The sequence below is a fragment of the Mesoplodon bidens genome, assembly GCF_964165515.1.
Source record: "Mesoplodon bidens genome assembly, chromosome: 9".
Taxonomy (NCBI): Eukaryota; Metazoa; Chordata; class Mammalia; order Artiodactyla; family Ziphiidae; genus Mesoplodon; species Mesoplodon bidens.
This window is the reverse complement of record NC_138166.1, coordinates 45,764,717-45,784,426: the sequence shown is the minus strand read 5'-3', so window position 1 is coordinate 45,784,426 and position 19,710 is coordinate 45,764,717. Positions and strand designations below refer to the sequence as shown.

General features: G+C 40.5%; 1 protein-coding gene across 2 annotated transcripts in view; it reads right to left on the bottom strand.

The window, feature by feature from the left end:
* LOC308622230 (uncharacterized protein) overlaps nt 1-19,710 on the bottom strand; it is a 112,018-nt gene that overhangs the window by 69,167 nt on the left and 23,141 nt on the right. Inside the window, exon 3 of one of the 2 annotated variants that reach the window (XR_014016586.1) lies at nt 17,977-18,682. The exons of the other annotated variant lie outside the window; for it this stretch is intronic. The gene's annotated coding sequence lies outside the window, so the exon portion shown is untranslated. Of the gene's footprint in view, nt 1-17,976; nt 18,683-19,710 lie in introns of those variants that run through there. 2 annotated transcript variants of the gene reach the window in all.

The following is a 19,710-nucleotide window of genomic DNA, read 5'->3' as shown; positions in this document are numbered from 1 at the left end:
AAAGAATTGGTCCTCATTAAAAGAGTTTAAAAGAGACATGGCAACTGAATGCAACATGATCTGGAAATTTCTATTGCTGAAAAGAAGGTTTTTTTTAAATTGGAAAAACCTGAATAAGAGCAACAACTGGATAATAGTATTATATCAATGTTAATTTTCTGATTTTGATCTTTTTTTGTACTTCTGTGAGAGAATGTTTTAAGGAAATACACACTGAAGTATTTAAGTATAATGGGGTATCATGTCTGACTATCAAATTGTTCAGAAAAAAACCAAAATGTATGTATATCTATCTACCTATTTGTCAAGAAAAGAGAGAGAAAGGAATAAACATGTTAACATACTAATATTGAAGAAACCTGGGTATAGTGTACATGAGAATTCTTTCCTCCAACTTTTCTGTAAATCTAAAATTATGCCAAAATAAAAACCTTTTTAAAAAAATATGGCAATAGAAAGACTCTGGAAGCTGCATGTACATGGGCTGGTTAACGGTAGGTAGGATTTGTGCAGCCACGAAGCCAGCTGTAACTCTAGGAACCCTTAAATGCCAGAATAAGGAGTCATTACCTCGGGAATGTTTCCTAGTCATCTGCCCTAGTTTTTCCTAGGCAGTTTCTTAAGATTGTTTAAACCCTCCAGTTTTTGCCCTGGGGTTAATGACTGTCTACAGATCCTTTCAGTCCAATTTCTTAGTCCCATCCCCGATTGCATCTACTGTGTCAAAGTCTAGAGCTTGTCTGGGCCTCTTCCAGACAGTCAGCTCCCTGGTGTGTTCTTGGCTATGGCTTCCTCTACTCAGCCTCAACAATCAACACTCATTCATCTTCCAGAAATTTTACATCTTCCAGAAATTTGTTGAAATCCCTTGTCTACCAACAACCCCTCCCATTTCTTTCATTGTGTTATTTTTGTTTTCATTTTTTATATATTTTTCTTCCTAGGCATGTGCTTCATCAGCCATCTTGAACCAGAATTCTTTCGACAATTTAATGTTAATTTTAATCTGAAACTTATTACTCAAGGAACATATCCTTTTTCCATTTTTTGGGGGGTGGGGAAGCATATCTGACAAACTCCTTCAGCTTTTCAACATTTCATATTGTTATAAGCCTTCTCAGATCACTATAGATTGTGTTAAATTCTCAGCCCTTGGTATTTTTTGTCATACTATTTATTTGGTCATTTATTTTAGTTATATTATTTAATTATTTCACGTGCATTGTCTTCTGTAACTTCACCTTATGGATTCAGGTTTGCTAAGGCCAAACCCAATTTATTCCTTTTTTTATATTTTATCTGAAATAAGGATATGCCCAGAAGAATAGGGCAGCCAGCATATCACATATGATCTCTTCATCTCTCAGCCATGGCTGATTGGACCTGGTATGGGCTCCAAATGGGCAGCTAATCCATTGGTTGATTCAAGTCAAGTCACACCTTCAGCTGGTGTGACTTGACCTGAGAAGATGATCTGGACCGATCAGATTCCCTCCATTGTGAATTCAAACTATAAAATACAGAGATTGTTACTAGTCAGTGGTGAGTACTGTATTGGAATAACAAAGCCATGACAGTTCAGTGGCTGAGGCAGCCATCTGCAAGATGATGAGTAAGCAAATGAAACTGATCTTCAGAGAGATGAAAATGGTATAGATGTGGAGAAGAAGCTGAGACTAAGTGAGAGAGACTATTTACCTCGGTTCTAAACAGCTTCCTAGTTTGTGTGAGGCCCAACTGCACAGAATTCTGTGAAATATCTGTAACATTGACATACATCTTCCTTTTTAATAACTAAGCTAGTTTGAGTGGGTATCTCTTTCATGTAACCAAAAAAAAAAAGTGTTAACTTTATTTTAATTTCCTGATTTTTGTTTTTAAAACATGAAGAACTCTTTATTAACAAGACTACTGATGACTGAAAAAAAAATGCACAGCCTAAAAGTTGAGAACTATATTTTATCTGGCCCACAAAACTGAGGACTTAAGGCCAGAAGACAGCCTCTCAGATGGCTCTGAGGGACTGCTCCCAATTGCAATAAAAGTCAGGTAGTCTGAACATCTAAAGATTACTGTTAATTAAAGAAAATCGGGGACTTCCCTAGCAGTCCAGTGGTTAACACTCCTTGCTTCCACTGCAGCGGGCACGGGCTAGATCTCTGGTCAGGGGAACTAAGATCCTGTATGCCGCAACCAGGTCTATCAAGTTAATGAATTTAGTGCTTTTCTACGTACAGGAAGACGCAAGAGACTGGGCTCATTGAAATCATTCCTTTGATATGCCCCTTAACTACCTAGGGCCAGTATCCTGCTTTTCTCCATCCTGAATCCCCTCAGGGTACAGTTGCGGGTGGCTGTAGTGGCTGAGGGATTGTTGGCTGCAACATCCTTTGTTTATTGATATGGCAGGCAATATTTTTTATCACACAATACATAAAAATTAACATCTATCTCAATCAGTACACAAATTAAAATGTCAGAATTAGATTTTTTTTTAATCCTCTGATAGAACGTAGAGTCTTCTTCACTAATCCTTCACTGTTTTTAGTCAATTTAATCTAATTCCACCACTAGAGTAAAAATTTCTTCTGGGGAAACTCAATTTTGTTGTTTCAAGAGTCAAGGAACAGGCATGAATTTCCCATTGTAAGCTCTCCTGTAAAAGTTCTTGCCAAGAACTGATTAAGGAAATGTATTGCTTTCTCTGCTCCCTTCGTTTGCCCTTCCTCATCTTTCTCCAGAAGCAGCAGGAGAAAGATCCAATGCCTTCAATGTGTTTCCATACTTGCTATTGTGAAATTATATCTTATTTCAGTACTATTCTCTACATGATTGTGACCTTTGAAGCTAGAGTTTATTCTTGTTTTTATATCAAATGGATCAGACATATCATGGGTTTTGGGGAAAAAGTGTATATAGTTATAAGAATATCCAATCAGAATAAAATTATCTCACACACTTAAACAAATCCTAATTTTTGAAAGAGTTATAAAAGAATTTCATGATAGTCCTCCAAAGTGAGTTCCTGAATGTATGGACTATGCCTTTTTATTCCTTTCTACATTCCCTCCAAAGAAACAACAACAAAAAAGATTTAGAGCTGTGTAACCTTCAGCTCTCCAGTAAATGTAGTTGAATTGAGTCATTTCAATTACAAAAAGAAAATTTTATTAAACATTTGTGCCAAGTTTCGAGATGAAAATACATTTAAAACAAAGTTAGGAAATGACACTAAAATTTTTGAGTTGCATAAGTCAGCAGTTAAGAGTAATGTTCCAAAATCAGCACTGCCCGTCTCCTGTGAATAAGCAGTTTATTTTGGCAACTGCAGAAGCTTGTCTTGGATAGATACATAATGACCCATGCCATTGCTGTTCTCTTCCAGACCAGTTAGAGAGTTATTTCTTATGCAGCTATCTAACTGATTGCTAAAGCTAAAACAAGTATGTTTCATATTATTCTCAAACAATAATTTTTTCCACTTTTTTATGTGGGTTTCCCTGGTGGTGCAGTGGTTAAGAATCCGCCTGCCAATGCAGGGGACATGGGTTCGAGCCCTAGTCTGGGAAGATCCCACATGCCGCAGAGCAACTAAGCCCGTGTGCCACAACTACTGAGCCCATGCGCCTAGAGCCCGTGCTCAGCAACAAGAGAAGCCACTGCAATGAGAAGCCTGCACACCACAACAAAGAGTAGCCCCCGCTCACCGCAACCAGAGAAAGTCTGCACGCAGCAACAAAGATCCAATGCAGCCAAAATTAAAATTAAAATAAATAAATTTATTTAAAAAATAAATAAAGTAAAATAGTTTATGTTCATTTAAAAAATTCTGACAAGTATGACACAGTTGGAAAAATAAATTATCCAGAGTTCCATCATCTAAACAGATCCTCTCTTTTTTTAATGTGTAATGCAAAGAATTTTATTTATTACATCTCTTCTTTTTTCTTCCAGTTTTATTGAGATATAATTGACATATAGCACTGTATAAGTTTAAGCTATACAGCTTAATGATCTGACTTACATACTTCATGAAATGATGACCATAGTAAGTTTAGTGAACATCCATCAACTCATATAGATATAAAATAAAAGAAAAAAAAATTTTTTTATTTTTCCTTGTGATGAAAAGTCAGGATTTATTCTCTTAACATTCGTATATAACACACAGAAGTATTAATTGTATTTATCATGTTGTATATTACCAAACAGGTCCACTCTTAACATATTCTTCTTGTTACTTTCTTCTGAAAAACCAAAACATATGTATTTTAATTGCTTTTTGCATAGAAAAATAAGTTAATCTGTATGAAATGGCTGAGTAATTTGTGATCTAAACTATAATACACCAGTTGTCTGTGAGTTCTCCCAGACTTACTTTTGTGCTCTAGGTCAAAGCTGCCCTGCTGGAGGAAACACTTTAGCCCCCGTCCTAGTGTGTGTGCTCCAGTACAGGTATGTTGAGGAAGGAGGAGGAAGCGTTCGAAAACGGTACTTCTCAAATTGGACTGTGCATAGGAACCATCTGCAGGTCTTGTTAAAATTAAGTCAGCATTTCAAACAAGCTCCCAGGTGATGCAGAAGCTGCTAATCCACGGACACACTTTTAGTAGCAAGATCCTAACATAACTGGGAACATAAGAGAACTGATGGACGAAATTTTTGCCTTCACACATCTATAGCCACCATTAAGCCATTGCCACATCCCTGACCCATTTCTGGGAAAACATGGGACTATTTCTCATACCTGGAAAGTTTCCCACAGACTGAGAGAGGAGTAAGGACTGATTCATTGCCATACAAGTGAAAATACTGAGCAACCACAGTGAGTCTCTCCTCTGCAGGGGAAGCCTTGCAGAGTTCACAAAGTACCTGTTCATCTCTTTTCCTTTGGTAGTAGTATCTATGATATCTGGGCACAGGGTCTTCTAGAAAAAGGCTACACTTCCCAGCTTCCCTTAAAGCTGAATGTGACCATGTTACCAACTTCCAGCCAATGGGAACTAAACAGAAGCGTGTGTGCAAGCCATGGTTTGAGGATGGCAATTAAATTAAGATATTTTATTTGTTCTAGTTAGGATAAACTGCAGCCTAGGTGCAGTTAACTAAAATTTTAATTGAAAGTGCATACTCCAGAGGTTGTTGCTAATGTTCCAACTGAAAAACCCATATGCTAGAAGTGAGTACTCTGTTTCTGTCATCAACATCTGGATTGACACCAGATTCTTTGCTAATGTTCTCAGTGAATTTCAGAAACGGGGTTTTAAGTCTACTAACTAGTATATTGAATGCCAGAAAGGAACTCTCATTGGCTAACTTAAAGATATTTAAGATATAAGCTTGGTCTCTAAAATCTTTAAGAGACCTTCCCCACCCCTTGCATGAATAGAGTAAAGGAATGCAGTGAGGCTTGTACCTTTAGGAATGGTGCCTAAGGCTTGATCTCTAAATAATTCTGGGTCAAGACTTTGGTTTTAGGGACTTCCCTGGCGGTCCAGTGGGTAAGACTCCGAGCTCCCAATGCAGGGGGCATAGGTTTGATCCCTGGTCAGGGAACTAGGATCCCGCATGCCGCAGCCAAAAAAAAAAAAAAATGGTTAAGACTTTAGTTTTCGAGCTGCCTGATATCAACTACCTAGATAACAGATTCCTGCTTCTGGAACAGAAGTGAGTTGAAATTCTGGTACTAGCTAGGTGCCCTTATGCAGACAACTTAACCATTGTATACCTCAGCTTCCTCATCTAAAAAATGGAGATAAAAATAATGCCTCAAAAGATTGTCATAAAGATTACACAAGATAATAAATTTAAAGAGCTTAGTATAGTGCTTGGCATGTAGTAAGCACTTAATAGCTTTTATTTATTCAACAAACAACCTGTGCTATCAGCAAAGTACTGTTTAACATTGTAGCAAATTGCAAACTGAGGTAGACTGGGTCCCTACCCTTAAGGAATTGGCAGGCTGATGGGAGAAATAAAACATGCAAAGTAGATAACTATAATAGAAATGGATGTTAAGATAACCAGATAAATTACTTATTGTAAATATTCATTAAGGATGGTTGCAAATTCTTTGTTATCCTGCTATTGAATCTAATTACCTTCTCCTTAAATCTGGGTTGGCCTTAGTAACTTGCTTCAATTACAGTGTAACAGAAGTGATGTTCTAGGATTCTGCCCTGCTCTTTTAGAATGCTTGCTCTGAGGGAAGCCAGCCATCATGTAAGAAGCCCAAGTGTCTGGAACCATCATGTTGTAAGGAAGCCTAAATATCCTCCTGGAGAATCCGCATAGACAGAGCACTAGGCCTGGCTGTTTCGGCCATCTGTGAATAAAAAAGACTGCCTGCCAATCAGTAAACAAAGGATGCTGCAGCCATCAAGCCATCACATTACAGCCACCCCCAACGATGCACCCTGAGGAAACTCAGGATGAGTAAACACAGGATACTGACCCCAGATAACTGAGGTGCATATCAAAGGAATGATTTCAGTGAGCCCATCTTCCCATACATAGAAAGGCACTGAATTCATTAACTTGAGATTTATTTTCTAGTTTTCTTTAATTAACAGTAATTTTTTGATGTTCTGACTACCTGGTCTACCTGGTTGCAAAAACTCCTATATATCCTGGCTCCCCCCTTGTCTCTTCAGAGCAGTCTCTCGGAATGATCTGAGAGTCCTGTCTCCTGGGCTTGAAGTCCTCAGGATGTCCTCTGAATAAAACATAATTCTCAACTTTTAGGTTTTTTTCAGTCAGTGAAGTTTTTTCAGTCAACACATCCCAGCCCAGGAATCAAACATGAGTAAAAAAGCTGTCCTGGCAGCATCTTGGCAGCCCCAGGAAAGATAATATGGAGAAGAACCGAAAACCCAAATACCGGCCAGAACTGAGTCCCCATCCCGTGGCCCCGGTCAAGCCATCCAAGCCAACTAACTAGATATGATGTTAGGTAAGTCATGTAAACTCTTTGCTACAGATGACTTATTTCTAATGGGATTACAAGAGTCGTCTTTCTTACGTCTCTATGCATGCCTGAATGAAGAAAATAGTGTGTGCAGAAAAAGAGTTAGCATAGCAGGCCTGAGACTGCTGTCCTTAGAAAGGTCTGCTTGCAAGATTGACCCTTGGCTGGCATCTGGGAACTTAGCCAGTAAACAGTTCCCTACACTGACAGAAAACTTTCCCTAAGTTCTTAAGTTTCCTTAAGTTCCCTAAGGGTGGCTCACTAGGGCTAGACTGCTTGCGCACAGTATGCTTCATGCTGAACATCTGCTCCTCTTCTTGGACCCGGAATTTGGGTATGTGGTGGGCAGAGAGTGCCTGTTTGACCAGCCCCCAGTGAAAACCTTGAGCACCAAGTCACTAATGAGCCGCCCCAGGAGCCAACACTTTGCACGTGTGGCCACAACTCACTGCTGAAGGAAGGAAGGCAATGCACCGAGAGAGGACTCAGAAGCTAGAGGCTGATTTCCTCCCAACTTCACCCCATGCACCTTTTGCTTTTTCTGATTTTGCTTTGTATCTTTTCATGGTAATAAATCTTAGCTATGAATACACATAGATGCTGAGTTTTGTGAGACCTTTTGTCAAATCACTGGGCCTGGGGGAGTGATCTTGGGGAGCCCCGATACACAGCGTTTTAGAAATTATGAAAGAAACACTGAAGAGCTGTTCAACTTTCTCATAAAAGGAGGCATCCCTCCTAACTGTCTCACGCTCTTCCTCTCTTCTCCCTCCTTCCCAGGATATGCATATTGAACTTCCTTCCTGCCTAAGTCCACAGTGGCAGGTGGGCAGAAACACACTGCTGGAGGTGATGGTTTTAGTTTTCGGTCCTGGAAAATCTGTATAACTGCTATCTTGCATACAAATACAACAGTGGTTCGTCCGCATTTTACTTTTTATCCAATTGTGTTTGCCTTGTGTGGGTGGAATATAAGAGCTTTCATCTCATTGGGCTGAAGATATCATGGAAATTTCTTTTAAAATATTTACCCAAAGACTAAACTGGTGATAAAAAGCATTTTCTTTGCAATTATAGAGCAAGACTTCATAAATGTATGGCTAAGTCGTTAAAGAACTGGCATCACAACATCAGCAGGATTTATATCCACCACATAAAGTCTATGCAGCATATCCTGCAATGCAGCATATCCGTCTCACATAGTGTAATATGCATGACTTATTTTCAGATGATTTTCCTGATAAACTTTGTGATTATATTTTGACAGGGCTGAGTATCATTTCTCTAATCGCAGAGTGACAAGAGCTTAGGGATTGTGACAAGCAAAGTCCTTGGATTTGGCTCTAGAAATCAGCTGAGCATGGTATATTTTAAGAATTCAAATAATAAGTCAGTAAACCACTAAATATTATGTGCTAAGCTCTTTAAATTATGTTGTAGACACAGGACTGGGAGTTTGGAACCCAAGTTCTAACCCAGTTTATGTTCTAAAGCTATAATTAAATAATTGATAAATAATTCATTTTTACTGGACCTCTATTATACCAGCTATAAAATGAGAGGTTCTAGTGAACCATTTTTTCAATCCCAAACATTCTACAGTTCAATGATAATATAAAGCCTGGGATACGTACCAAATGAGAGGGCACAAATGTATTCTGTAGAAGGGAGCAGTTCCTGGAGGCTAAAACAGGAAATTTTAATTGGCCAGAAAAGAGAGAGTCACTTCTCTCGGAGTATGGAGCTGAAGTGAAGGTATAGACAGAATCCACCCTGAGGGATCTTAGGGAAATTTCAATATGAAATAACAATGATATCAATAATAGCTAACCATTTTGAGTATTTACTAAGGTGATAAGTATTATTTAATTCCCATAACAATTCTAGGTATTGTTATTATTCTCGTTTTATAAAAAAGAAAACTGAGGCACAGATTCAGATTTTTCATGAGGTCAGGTAGCAAGTGGTAGTACCCAAGATGTGAAGCAATCTAATACTCCAAAGCATAGCTTTTAATTGCTGTTATGGCAGTCACGTGTGAAAGTCAGTGATAAAACTCCCCACAGAAGTTTAAAGTGCAATTGACTGGAAAACCAGCATAAACGGAAAATAATAAGCCATCATCAAGAAGAAGAATGATAATTACCTTTCCTGGAGTGCCATTTGTGTGCTATTCATTTATTGGCTCTAACCTTCATAGGTGTTTTTTGTTTTTATTTTTGTTTTAAATTTCCATTTTACAGTTAAGAAATCTGGGCTCAGTTCAACTTGTAATAGCCTGAGAGCTATTAGGTAGTAGGGTTGGGAGTCAATCTTGAGTTTGTCTAGCTTCGAAAATCCTACTTATTCCACTATGCCATGCTGGATTCTTGGCAAGGAAAAAAACCTATTTGCAAATATTAAAAACAGCTGTATCCTACTGTATGCTTTTATTTATGTGAAATTCTAGAACAGGGAAAACTAGTTTATGGAGACAGAAAGCAGATCAGCGGTTGCTTAGGGAGGGGAAGTGGAGATTGACTGCAGAGACCAAAAGAAATTTTTGGAATGATGGAAAGATTTTATATTTTGATTATGGTATTGATGACATTTACATTATGTTTGTTAAAACTCAACATACACTTAAAATAGGTGCATTTTATTTATTTTATTTATTTATTTATTTGAGGTACGCAGGCCTCTCACTGTTATGGCCTCTCCCATTGTAGAGCACAGGCTCCAGAAGCGCAGGCTCAGTGGTCATGGCTCACGGGCCTAGCCGTTCCGTGGCATGTGGGATCTTCCCGGACCGGGGCACGAACCTGTGTCCCCTGCATTGGCAGGCTGACTCTCAACCACTGTGCCACCAGGGAAGCCCAGGTGCATTTTATTATATGCAAATTATACCTCAATAAAGTTGATTTTTAAAAAACCCAAGTGAATCCAGTAATTGGTCTTCTAGACAGAAGCTGGGGCTGCTGGCATAACCTGTCTTTTCATATGCCTGGGATCACTGTGGTGAATATGAAACACTAGCTCTTAACACCCATTCCAACCACCTCTGTGATACCTTCTTGTATTGCAAAGACTGAAAAGCTCAAAACTACATTTCTATGACTCCTTCACAGCTAAGTTCAGATTGTGAGTTAAATATACTCAAGAGACTAGAAAGGCAGGAGTGAGACCAGAGCCACCTGCCTACTCTGATGTTTGTTGCTGCCACCAAGTAGGGTCATGCAGGCATCAGATTTTTCTGCAACAGCATCCCAATATCCAGTGTCCAGCTTCAGTAGTGTTATGAGTTAGCAGATGCAAGGATGACAGTGTCTTCATGATCCACAGACTGAAACTAGAGCAGCGTGTGCAAGAATTCAAATGGTTCCCCAACAGACTCTTAACTTCACACATTTATGACTGGGAGGGGCGATAGCTCCCCTGGCAAACCAGTTTGATGGTTATCTCCTGGTGGTTATTTCTGGAGGCTCAGTTTAAAGGCTGCTCCTCCAGCTCTCCAATGATTTTGCAGGTATCTAATTACCTATATTAAGTCCCTTTCTACTTATAATTGTGGCAATGATTTCTGTTTCCCTGAAACTATACACTGACACCACCATGAAAGATGGTATGTGTTTATTCAGTCACAATGGTAACTAAAATAATTACCAGCATTATCAGATTGACAGCAACTTTTACCAACTACTGTCTTTCTGCCAGGATGAATTCAACAAGGTACAGGTGAGGACAGCTTTATTCTTCTCCCCATTCGACTCAAACTCCATGGGTAGATCTGTCTGTTCCTCCACAAATGAAATGAGGCCAGGTCTCCTCACGTTTTAAGCCACTCTCAGATCTTAAAGTTTATCCTCCAATTTGTTTGTCCCCCAAATCATCTCATTTCAGTCATTAAAATGTCCAGTCCAAGGTCATTAGCATATAACCCAATGTTCTCATCCAATTTAAAGCTTATTCACACCCCCAGCTTGAGCTTCCTTTGGCCTCTCATTTTCAGGAAGACAACATTGTTGGCTTCTGCTCCAATTCTCTGTAAGATGTTTCTTCGCTTTCCTTCTCCTTCCCATGTCTCCTCCCCTACTAGACTACTCAGTTTCCTCTAGGGTTGGAATGTGATCAGGAAGAGGAAAAACTAGTCTCTAAGCTGGTCCAGATATGATCTGGCATTAGAGCCCTCTGGGCATGGCAGATCCCCAGTGCTGATTCTTTCTCTGCTGGGTCACTGACATAGCTCCCTCACCCCACTGCAGCCTTCCAATGTCCAACCAGTTCCTTTTCAGGCTGCCCAGTGATGAATCCTCCTCAGTTTCTACATCCAGTGGTATACTCTAACTTCGCTGAGGAGCAGCTTAGCAAAGCCTTCCTGGACAGTCTTTTCAAAATGACTCCCACTCAGCTCCATCCTGCCAGCCCACAGGACACATGGGAAAATTCCCCACTACATCATTCTGCTGTTGGTGGGGAGCACCTGGGCCCCTGCAGCCACAGTCTTCCACGTTTAATTCCCAAGACACGAGTTAAACATTAGTTCCTACTTTGCTCAAGCTCTCTGAAGCTTCCTGTCACCTTCCTTGAGGTGAGAGGGAAGCACTCCCTTCCCCTTCTACATGAGAAACAGGAGAATAGCTCCCTAAAAAACAATTTCTCTCTTTTTGGCCTTATCAACGACGACTCCTTTTTCAGTAGAGGTGAGTGATTGCACACGCCAGCTCGCATAGTCTCAGACTGTCTCAGCCTGTCTGGCATAGGTGGTTCAGCAACTCACTTTAGAATGTGGAGGTACTTTGCAATTATTTATTTTGGTTTGGGTTTTTGAAGCCATGAAATTTTGGTCTTCGTGGCCAAAATTGAAGCAGAATGTTCTTTAATTAACAACAACCCTATAAGGTAATGATGAAGGCTTCCGTTTTAGAGACAAAAAAACTGAGGTTCAAATGGCAGAATATGGGATCCCAACACGAATAGGTATGACTGTAAGGACTCTGCTGTTAACCATTATGATTACATGTTTGACACTGCAAACAATGATGACTGCTATGGGTTGAACTATGTCCCCCTAAATCCATATATTGAAGTTCTAACTCCCAGTACTCAGAATGTGATGTTACCTGGAAAAAGGGTTGTTTCAGTATAATTAGTTAAGATGAAATCATATTAGACTAGGGCAGACCTCTACTCCAATTAGAGTAGGACAAGTAAAAGGGGAAAATCTGGACACAGAAGGGCATACAGGGAGAAAGTCATGTAAAGACAGGAGTTAAGCTGCCACATGCCAAGGGACTACTAGAAGCTAGGAGAGAGGTCTAGAACAGATCCTTCCCTAGTGCCTTCAGAGGGAGCATGGCCCTGCTGACACTTTGATCTTGGGCTGTGAGTCTCCAGGCTAGGAGACAATAAATTTCTGTTTTTCAAGCCATTCAGTTTGTGGCACTTTGTTAAAGCAGTCCTAGAAAACTAAATAAAACAGCTATGTGACAGCCGTGGAAGTATGACTAAAATTCCAGTTGAAATTAGCCCTGTGTAAGAGAACACCTGAGTAGCCCAGAGAAGGAAAGGCATTGGGAGCAACAGAATGGGACATGGTATTTGTCTGCGTTGGATGACAGAAAATTGCGTTGGTCACTAGGAACCTTTGGAGAGGCTGCTAAGTAGAAAGCTTCTAAATTAATCTCACTTTCCTAACAGCAGAGAAGGACTGCTAACTTTCCCTTGAAAAACTTTAAGAAAACAAACCTCCAACCAGAATTTTACATAACTGTTTCTGGGAAAGCCTAAAGAAATTTGGAAGGGGTCCAAACAGGAAGTTGTACCTGTACCTGAATGTACAGAACTAGGAATAAATGAAAGGGCAACACATTATAAGCTTATATTGAATATTTAAAGTTCTTGCTGGCTTTGAGAATAGCAGTATTGAGCTACTAGAATACTTTAATAAAATTCACTTATACATACATGGGACCTTCAGACAAATAAACAATCAAAAAGATTTTCAAACTGTAATTCATGCAGAATGTGGAGACATATCTGCATATCCCAGACAAGATACACACACACACACACACACACACTATCGTTTTTGAGATTTTAGGTATTGGGTTTTAATTTCCAAAAAATATTGGCTCAAGTAGCACAGATATGCAATTAAATATTAATAAAAAGATCCCCAAATCTCAGTGGCTTATCACAATAAATGCTTATTTTTCATTCACATCACAGTCCAATGTGGATCAGCTGGTCCTCCTGAAGCTTGTAGCTATGCAATCTAGAATGCTTGGCCTCCACTGATGGGAAGGGAGGGATAGAGAAGGTACACTGACTCTTAGCTGCCTCAGTCCAGAAGAGACACACACCACTTCTGCTCATGGGTCATTGGCCAGAACAAGCACATGGCCCACCCTAACTGCAAGTGAGGCTGGGTCATGTAGGAGAACACCTGAAACACTGGGGGAACACTCATTGTCTTTGCCATAAAACTATACAGGGAACGAGTGTATAAGTTACACTAACTCCCAAGGTGTGATGTTTGTTAGATGATAAATCCAATGAGAACCTGATCTCATTAATATTAACAAGGGGACACTCCGATGCCTTCCTATCTATATGCAAATTATTATAGAATGGCTTGATTGCTAAAATTAGTGCCGCTCAAGGGCTCACCATCAATCTGGTAGTTCCCAGAGGAGTACCTCACATGTGACCCCTCTCCACCAAACCAAATTGCTCCATGTATAAAACTGAAAGGGAAGTAGGAGTTTTCAGGGGCAGCCTGGGAAGGGGAGAGAGCAGTGAGCGTTCTAGGACTTGGAAAAAAAGGAAAAAGATTGAGGAGAGGGTCTCAACAGAGGGAGGGAGGCCCAGCCATATGACAGCTGACAAGAGCCCTGGAGAAAAGGGTAGCTAGTGATTCATCCCCCGTGTCAGGACAATGATCGCTAATATCCAAGTTTAAATCATTCTCAATTCTTTCCTGAGCTGTAGTCCTGGCTACACCATAAATGACACTAAAAGTCTGCTATCCTAGAGGAAGGGCCAGGCCTTGGGAATTAATGAGGGTTGGAATAACTGTAGAGACCTTGATCCCACATTTTCTAGAGCAAACTTACTATCTGGTCCTATATTTTACAAAAACTCACATCTCAGGCCAGGTGTCCCAATCTTTTATTCAAAAAAATATTGTCACTGGGAAAATCAGTCCTGCAGGAAAAATGGAAAAGACTTTTCTGGGTGGGGGGGAAGGCCCCATGGAGAGCAGATGACAGCACAGACTTGAAAGTAGGTCCAGGCAGCATACGTTCATAGCTTTTGCCAGCAATGTTTAACAGAGGAAAAAATCTTTCTGTATTTTCAATATATTGTATTTGCATCAGTAAATCCTAGAGGAACACCAAAGAAGCTTAAAAAAAAAAAAAAAAGCTACCGGGGGCAGGGAAAGGGGGGAAATATGGCAGACAAAGGCAGAGGTAGGAGTGAGAATTTTCACTATGTACCTTTTATATTATTTGATTTTTAAACCACGTGAATATGTTATCTATTCAAGACTGTAAAAGCAATTAGGAGAAAAAACGTCTTCCAGCCACCACAGCCTTGTGTTCAAGCTGCTTTGGGAGAACAAAAGAATCGAAGCAGAACTCTTGAGTGAAGCAGTGTGGAAAGTGGACAGTAGTCACAGGAAGAATGACACTGTCAGCACAAGCAGGAAATAGGAGCAAGAAGTGACTAAGGGACTTGGAAGTTTCTGGCTCAACTCCTCATTCCCTAAAGCTCTGGAGCTATTTGTAGGGAGGAGATGTTGGGCTTTCATACAATGTGGAATGGGAGCTGGACACTTTGAAAATTTGGACCTAAGAGGAAAGGGTGGCCCTAGAAGAATGGGAGGACTTGCAGACATCCAGGTGGGCAGACACTTGGATTATACCAGCATGACATTCAAGGCCCTTGACAATTTGACCTGATCCTTTCTGGGTCTCACTTCTCTCCTTTACTGGGGCACTTCTCTCATTAAGGAACAGTCCAGGCTAAATGTTGAGGACACTAGACGAATGAAAAACTAAGAAGCTCACAGTCTGGTTGATAAAAACTGACTTATGAACAGCAAGGTGTTACTAATGCTCTACTAGGAAAGTGTAAGTTTCCGTGAGGGCACAAGTGAGGAGTGGTCATCTGTGCCCAGGGAAGATCAGGGAATGAGGCTTCATAGTCAAGGCAGAGCTCGAGCCAAGTCCTGGGAGGTGAATGGATATACCAGGAGGTGGGGAGGCGAGGAGGGCATTCTTGGCAAAGTAATTTGTGCACAGGCTCTGAGGGATAACACATGATGGGGTTTAAAATCTGTGCTGTGCAAGTGACTCCACATGGTAAAAAGGTAAAGGAAGGAGGTATTGAGAAATGCAGCTAGAGAAGCAAGAAGAGAGGCCTTGTGTGCCATGGACTTTATCTTAGACAGTGGGGTGTTAATAAGGGTGAGTCAGAGATCCTGCAGCTATTTGCTAACACTGGCTTCAGCAGTGAAAACTGATTGGGTCTACTGGAGGGACGTGAGACTGGAAGTTGGTGAGACGAGTTAGAAGACCATTGCCAATGAGAGAAGAAAGTTGGAGAACGCCTGAAATGAGGCATTCACATTACACCTTACCATTCTGCTGTGACCGTGCTACCTCTGAGGCCTTGAGCAAGTTACTTCACATCTCTGAAATTTTCATCTGCCAAATTACCTGCTTTACAGTTACCATGATTACTTGCTTAAAGGTAGGAACTATTATTCCCCAAACACACTATAAGCCAAGGACATCAGTACTCTCACTTCTGGGGAGCCACGGTGCATTGTGGGTGTTTTAGTTACCTATTGCTGCATGGTAATAAGTTACCCCAAAATGTAGTGGCTTAAAACAGGAACCACGAGGGGCTTCCCTGGTGGCGCAGTGGTTGAGAGCCCGCCTGCTGATGCAGGGGACACGGGTTCGTGCCCGGTCTGGGAAGATCCCACATGCCGCGGAACGGCTGGGCCCGTGAGCCATGGCCGCTGAGCCTGCGCGTCCGGAGCCTGTGCTCCGCAACGGGAGAGGCCACAAGAGTGAGAGGCCCACGTACTGCTAAAAAAAAAAAAAAAAAAAAACAGCAACCATGAATCTGTGAGTCTGGGTGGTCCTTCTGGTGGTCTCACTGGGGTTTGCTCATATGGCTGCATTCAGCTGGTGGCGAGGCTATCCTAGGAGTTCTAAGGTTGTAGCTTCATCCTCATGTCTGGGGTCTTGGCAGGATGATCAGAATGTCGGGACTTAACTATCTCCACATGGTCTCTCACTATTCCATTATCTAATCCAAGCTTTAAATGTGGTGGCTGACTTCCAAGACAGTGAAAATGAAAGCTCAAGACCTCTTAAGTTCCGGGGATTTATTGCTATGAAACAAACCATCCCAAAACAACTCAACCATTTATTTGATTTATTTGCTTGTGATTCTGCAATTTGGGCAGTTTAACTCTGCTTCACGTGGTATCCGCTGGGGCAGCTCAACAAAAGCTACAGGATTTAGGGTGCCAGGTTTCGCTCACATGACTGACACCCCAGCTGGGGTGACTGAATGGCAGGAGACTGGCTGGGTTTCTTTCTCTCCACTCCCTCTCTCATCATTCAGTAACCTAGCCTCAGCTTCTTTACGTGGAGGCCAGATCCCAAGAGGGCAGAAAAAGGACTCTGCAAGGCCTTTTAAGGTCTAAGCCTGTAAGTCATGCTGCATCATTTGCACCACATTCTATTGGTCATTGTACGTCACGGGGCTGGTCCAAACTCAAGGTAAAGGAAGTAGACACAGCCTCTTGATGGGGGGAGATTGGAAAAGTCAAATTGTAAAAGGGCACATGAAATGCGAGGGGTTAGCTGGCTATCTGGAAATGATCTAGCCCAGTGGGAAAGCACTAGTTTGGGAGATCTACACACTTGGTTACAGATTCTCGTTTCACCACTCCTTAACCAATTTCTCTCAAATTTAGTGAACTTAGATTGACTGCCCAATATCTGGACTATCTTTCTAAGTATGGGTTATCCCCCCTTATGATCACAATTTTTTAGGATCCACCACTAGATATGAACACCTGAGGAAAGATTCTGTGGTAATCGCTCTCTATACAGAATTTAATGATGCCTGGCATTAGTAACAGAGGAAAGCACTCAATAAGTATGTATGTGTGTTGAATTAATAAGTAATAATTAAATAAATAATAAGCAACAATATTAGCTATTTACCATATACCAGGGACTGTTCTAAACACTCTAGGTGTATTAATGACTCATTTAAGTATTACAGCCCCATGAGGTAGGTACTATTATTCCCTACTTTCAGGTTAGGAATCTGAGGCACAGAAGGCTAAACAGTTTCTCCAAGATTATGCAGCTAGTGTGTAGTGGCCCTAGATTTGCATCCACTTGATCTGGCTCCAGAGCCTTGCTCTGAAACAGCAGGTTTTGCTGCCTTTGTGAAAATGTAAACTGCTGTGAAGACAGGATTGAAAACTGAAGAAACCATGGACTTGGAAAGGGATAGTTATCCCAGACATCAATCATATAGAAGCATTATAGTATGCTGGTTAAGAGTACAGAGTCTTGAGTCAGATACATAGTGATTTAAAGTTCAACTCCTCCCAGAACTACTCTACTACTTTGGATGGGATGCTCTCCAAGTCTCAGTTTTCTTATCTGAAAAATAAATCTAAGAATATTACCTATCTCATAGGACTGTGGTGAGGCTGGAAAGAGACAGGGCAAGTACAGTCCTTATCTTAGTTTTCGTATATAATGAAGGATCAGTGAGTATTCACCATTAATCACATAGATAAGGAAGAGGGAAATGAAACCGTAAGGCAATACTTAAAAGGAAAAAATTAGGGGAGGATGCAGGTACATGTACACTTTATAATGATAAAATTCCATCCCCCCCAAAGTTTTTTTTTTATTGATACAAAAAACCTAAGAAGTTGAAAAAGGAAAAGCAATTAAAGCTCTTCATTAGTAAGTCAAGAGAAATTTGAGCATTAAAAATGTTACTGAGCATTATAAATGTCATTCTTTCATCAGGAATGCTGTATTGACCTTCTGGAAGAGGTAGATTATATCAAAAAAGTTTTTAAGGGGCTACTACAAGAAGAAAAAAGGTTGGGTAAAATAGAAAAGCATCATATATCTCAAGAGTCAAGAGGGCTATTCAATGAGCAAAACACAGAAAATGATAGGTCTATAAGAAAGGAAAAGAAAGAAAACTGCAGCATGCTAAAAAGGTTAACACCCATTTTTAAATTAAGATTTAAGAACACTAAAAAGAAAATCCATATATAAACACCAAGTGATGAAATGTTTGAAACCTGTTAACACAGATTTTATTAAAAGTTCATGCTAGCTAAGTTGAATAAGCCTGTGATTGATATCTGATGAAAGAAAAGTCACAGACGTGGTCACTGGGGTTGTCTACGTAATTTTTTTTTTGGCACATCAAATGAAGGCTTTACTAGAAAATCAGCAAAAACTTCTGTAGAAACAAAAAACGATGCATCTTAAATTTCACTGGCAAAGATGACAGCTGAGAGGATCCTCCTGGAATTCTGCTTTGTCCTTCCTTCGCCCTTCCTTCCTCCCCTCCCTCAGGCAAGGGCAGGGGGAAGAAGCATCTGAATGACAGCAGTGGTGGTGGGGCAGAGGTAGCTGGGAAGCTTCTGAGGCTACTGCTTCCTTGTTTCTATCACACAGAAACACAACCAAAAAAGGGTTTGCTTTTCATGTAGAAATTAGACTTTTTTTTTGCTTCAATTATAGATACAAATTTAAGTAGATTATAAAACTACATAGATATTTCCTAAAAGGACTCTCATAAAAGAACTGGCTCTACAAGGCTCTACTAGACTAGAAACTCTACAAAGTACACAGTGTTCCTTTCTTACTTCACATGTTCACTGCAGCTCTGCAGATTATAAATGATCCAGCAGTACAAGCAGTTTTTGGAAAAGCAGCAGAAAATACAATATTTTAGGTATAAAAGTATGAGAGTACTTTAGAAAGAGAAGATAAAATAATATACAAGGCTACTTGACTTTTGTTGGCTAAAACAATGGGATTGATTCATTCAATCATTCCTTCAGCAAATATTTGTGAAATACATAATATGTGCCAGGCACTGTTCTAGACATTGGGGAGACAGCAATAAACAAGATAAAGCTCCTGGGACTTCCCTGGTGGTGTGGTAGATAAGATTCTGTGCTTCCAATGCAAGGGGCCCAGGTTCGACCCCTGGTCAGGGAACTAGATCCCACATGCATGCCGCAACTAAGAGTTCACATGCCACAACTAAGAAGCTGGCGAGCCACAACTAAGGAGACAACGAGCCACAACTAAGAAGCCCATGAGCCTCAACTAAGGATCCCACCTGCCACAACTAAGACTAAGACCCAGTGCAACCAAATAAATAAATATTAAAAAAAAGAGATAAAGTTCCTGTTCTCTTTAGCCTTGCATTCTAATGGAGCAAAACAGACAATAAACAGAAGATATATAAAAAGTGTTTTGAGTTCTATAAAGAAAGAAAATTCAGCATAAGAAAGAAGGAGAGCGATTATGAATCTTTTTAGGTTTTATCCTCCCCCTTTCAAAGGTCTATCCCCAGACCAAGAACCTGGCAAACAGTAAGTACTCAATAAATCTTTGTTGAAGGACTAGCAGGGCTGTCAGTGGTCCCTGGTGAGCACAAGTCTCCAGGGTGTTTGCTGGTGA